The 4490-nt window shown below is 39.4% G+C and overlaps 1 protein-coding gene across 12 annotated transcripts in view; it reads left to right on the forward strand.

Annotated features, from left to right (window-relative positions):
* The window catches only part of FOXP1 (forkhead box P1), a 540709-nt gene that overhangs the window by 419043 nt on the left and 117176 nt on the right, over positions 1–4490 (forward strand). The window contains exon 1 of one of the 12 annotated variants that reach the window (XM_019504761.1): positions 18–246. The exons of the other annotated variants lie outside the window; for them this stretch is intronic. The gene's annotated coding sequence lies outside the window, so the exon portion shown is untranslated. Of the gene's footprint in view, positions 1–17; positions 247–4490 lie in introns of those variants that run through there. 12 annotated transcript variants of the gene reach the window in all.

A 4490-nucleotide genomic window follows, 5' to 3' on the forward strand; every position in this document is an offset into this window, starting at 1 on the left:
AAAAAAAAAAAAAAAGAGGAGGCCCATTGTGTAGGGGTGTTTGAACTGATTATGTTTAGAGGCTGGTTGTGATTGGTGGAGAAGGGCGTGGCTGATTGGGTAGTTTTGCATCTTGTCAGCCCAGGAGCACCCTTGCGCGTGTAATCTGTCTGTAACCTGAGGAAGCTAAAGACTGTACAACAAGGCTTAATAGAGCTGCATGGCCCAGCACGCTGTTTGTGGTGGCAGCTAAATGGAGTTTGTCAGGTTTGTCAATATGATTGATTTTGTGATTTTTAAAAACAAAATTTGGGGGGGGGGGTGATCTTCCTTGTGTGCAGCGTGGCTGTGAAATTTTGCATATGCAGGACTGGAGAGGGCTCTTGCTTTTCCTAAGTTTTGTCTCCTTTTTTAATCCTTGTTTACCAACTTGATGGGGAGTTGCACAGTCACCAGCTCAGACAGGACTGGGGGGGAGCAGATACAGGCCTGCTTTCTCCAGCTCTTAAGAAAGCTTTCAAAAGAAAATCTCAGTTCTATCTTTCTTTATTATTCTGACTATTTTCCTTCCGTTGGGGCATTTGTGCTGTGCTGCATTTTCATCCAGCACAAGGATTTATATATAATATTTTGAAAGTCCTTAGTAAGTAATGATGTATCAGAGAAGGCAAGTGCAATGCGTGCGCCTCTCTGTAGCCTATTCGAGATGTCAGAAGTAAGCAAATAGACTGGTTATTGTTTCTTTCATTCTGATGTTTAAGTTTCTATATCTGTCTGGACTATTTTTAGCTCAGCTGTCTTAAATGACTGTAGTTTTTGAAAAAAAAACCCCATCCACAGATGAATAGAATACTTTGTCAGGTTTAAATGTCAGGGACTGTGATTGTTGAATTTATTTGCTAGTCAATTTGCCATGTGAAATTAAGTGAGTGAGCTTTGTTTTTGACAGTGACTAGTGTTATGAACTCCAGTGAAATGCATGTAACTGGATCTAAACGGAGCTAAGTGTCAGCCCTGCAATACAGTATTTCAGTGCAAATGAGATGAATTTTCGAGGGTGGTGGTGGCGGCAGTAGGGAGGAGGGAACCTTTAGGAAGTGGGTGGTAAGTTTAGAGCAAAGTGCATATACACTCTTCCTCTCTGGAATTAACTCCTTCAAACCCTGTGGCTTTGCAAGAAAAACTGAATGGCTCAGATCATCCCAGTAGCCCACAAAAGTAAAAAGCAAAATAACTGGAAAATGTAGTGTGTTGCTTTTCAATAAGTGGCATTATTCTGAAGGTGCTACATTTTTATTCTATTTTGTTTTATTTTATTTTATTTTTTATTTTTTTTTTTTTTTCATTTTTATTTTTTTTTTTTTTTCATTTTTATTTTTTTTTTTTTACCAAAAAGAAGTTTGCTAGCAGGAAATGTGAATCATTCTCTGAGTGACTAAGATCTGTTTATGAAACTAAATCGTTGGATTATTTTAGCAATTGGTGCTGCATTGTTAACTAAAATAAATGATTGAAGTTTATGTCTATTAAAATGTAAATTAAACATGCTGTTCTACCTTTTTTTTTTTTTTTAAATAAGCTGAAGCATTAACATGCTTTTCACTTGGATCAAGGCTTGTTTTTATGACTGATGCTTTAGGGCACAATCCTGAAAGCACGGATATAGGCAAGTAACTTTTCTCAAGGAGTTTCAGGGAAACATAGGGCTGACAGTAAGCACTTTACCTGGGAATATGTATTTATAGGATGGGGTCCTCATCATTTTTACTATAGGAAGTCTTCAGGTATCTTCAACACTTTATGTATTAAGTTGGAAGGGTTCCTATATATAATGAATCTACTTCTAAATAGGTGGGTCTAAAATATATATATAGTGTGTATGTGTGTGTGTGTGTGTGTGTGTGTGTATGTATATATATATATATATGTGTGCGTGTGTGTGTACACACATGCACACGCACACATATATATAATTTATGTCTGCATGTGGACAGATAAGTGTGCTATCTTTGTGAACTGTACATGCATCACAGTAGCAGGGAAGGACAGCAGCCCTGCTGTTAGGATAGTCGTTCTTTGCATCAGCTGGAAAATACGTTTGGGGGGGGTGTCTCAGAGGTCTCTTATGGCCACCCCCACAAATGTCACTGATAAGGATGTAAAGATGAAACCCAAATCTCGACTAAACAGTACAGCTGACTTGGCCTTGAATGTGATAGAGCTGAACTGAAAACTGATTGGTCTGACACTTTATAATCAAAGTTGATTTATTGTTCATTAGTAGTGCATTAGCCCTTTCAAGCAAGACAGTTATTTGTGTAGTGGCCTGTCAAACAAAAAGACTGCTAGCACCTGTCATTTCTAAACCGGGAGATAAGCAACCAGATATTAAGATAATGCAAATAGAAATACACTTGAACAAGGAAAAGTGCCAGCAATTTTCCTTTTAGAAATATTCTCCTATTTACAAGTGCCAGTGTCAGACGCTAGAAAAACCTGATTAGAAACCAAATATATTCCCCCAGAATAGAAAAGGACATGGGATCGTAATGGATATATTCAGCATGCTTCTGCCATGATTTCAGAGCACTTGAGGGCCAAGGATGAAGCACAGACAGGTTAATTCTCTGTTAAAAGTTGGTTAGTAAGCTGCAAGAAACTGATGCCATTTGTAGCCTTAACCTTACTTTCTTGTAAAGCAGACAGTGCAGATTCAAGGCAGTTTGACTGTATTTTCCTTCCCCCCCCCCCCACCTCATCATCCCCAATGGACAGATGTCATAAAACAGTGTTCTTACAGGCAGGGGTTAATTATATGAAAACGTGATGACATCACGGCAGAGCTGTGCGAATGTCAAAATACATCTGCTGCCATATTCAGACATATTGCTCTGAATCCTCCCCCCCCATATCGCGTCCCTTCCCCCTTCTCGGAAAGGAATGATCTCATGACATAAAACAGAAAACAACACAAGTGTCAAAAGAAAACAAAATTAGTGAACTTTTGTCTGCCACCATAGAAACGAGGATTAACTTCTGTTATTCCAGAGCATGGAATGGAGACTAACTGCATGAGGATATATAGTGTATTGTCTTGTGTGAATTTTCATTTGACAGGGATTTTGGAGCCTGTGATCTTAATTAAATCTCAACTGACTCAAATAATGCATCTAAAGGCATGCAGTGTTGCGTAACCTTGCTGAGTTGGTAAACCATAAATCATCAGAAAGCTTATGATAGGAAAGGCTGCTTTGAAATTTTTTTTGTTTGCTACAGTTAGTTTTTTTTTTTTTTTTTTAATGTGCACTTTACTGTACTTATTCACCCTGTTTTTAAGACAGAGGCATCTTGTACTGGGGGGGTAAGCTGGGCTGTAGACACGCTCTGACCAGTCATTGCAACATTCGCTGCACTAATCATAAGTAGGCGATATAGTGGACGTGAAAAATAAAACAAAATCCTGGCTTTCTAGACTCGTCTGTGCTGGGATGGATGCACCAGAATGACTTGTCTTTTGATGATCCCTAAGCAACTTTTAAAAAAAAATGTAACTTAGGTTCCTGCCGAAATCCAAATTGCAGATTGCAGGGTAAATAGTTATCAAATGACTTTACAGAAGCATCATATTTTATCATCAGCCAGCTCTCGTTGCTCACCGAGGTATTATTGGAAATGATGGGCAGTCTAATTCAACCCGGACAGAAGTTTTGCTGATGCTTCGAGCGATGTGCTGTAAAGGTAAACAGGAGGAAGGAAAACCCCCCCCCCCACGATTGCAACAGTTGTGTGAATAAGGTTAAAAGATTTCTTGGAGGTTGAGAGAGATGCAGAGGCAGTCCTTTTTTAACTGAACAGGTTTTTTGTATTGCTAAAGCTAAGTGTTCTGTACCATTTATTTTTAAAACATAGAAGCTAAATAGATGCCTACTTCTGCATTAAGTGCTTTGTTTCCTTTTAATTGTACACTCTGGCTATCAAGGCAGGGAAGGTTTATGACATCCCAAACCTTAGGGAGACGTTGCAAAGCTCTGACGAGCCTAGTGGACACTGATGTCTTCGAATCGGTTCCCTTGCCAAACACCTTGCTTAAAATTTGGCCTTAATTTATGGGAAAAGGTAAAGGGCCGGTAAGACAAGTTGCTGATGGTTTTTCCTCCCGTCTTTGCTAGAGAAAAGAAATAGAGGTAGGTTTTTTTTGTTGTTGTTGTTGGTTATTGTTTTTTTTAAATCGACACCTGCAAAGCTCGATTGTGGGAAAGTCCTGACACCATCAGCTAAATTTGTTATTGTTTGGTGAAAAGCTTGGCTGGTTTGAAGCAGCGTGTTTGTGTTGCTGAAAGCAGAACTGCATTACTGGAAACTAGTTGACTGTAGTTCAGGGTTCAACACCAATGTCCTGTCCGACTTTGTTTTTATAAGGTGCTTTATTTTCCAATTGCAAGGAAAGCGGGGGGGGGGGGGGGGGAGGCTCCATCACCATTTTGGGGAAGTGGCCGGGGAAGGTTTTGGGG

This window comes from Gavialis gangeticus, unplaced genomic scaffold (assembly GCF_001723915.1).
Source record: "Gavialis gangeticus isolate Ggan-Ray unplaced genomic scaffold, GavGan_comp1, whole genome shotgun sequence".
NCBI classification, from domain to species: Eukaryota; Metazoa; Chordata; order Crocodylia; family Gavialidae; genus Gavialis; species Gavialis gangeticus.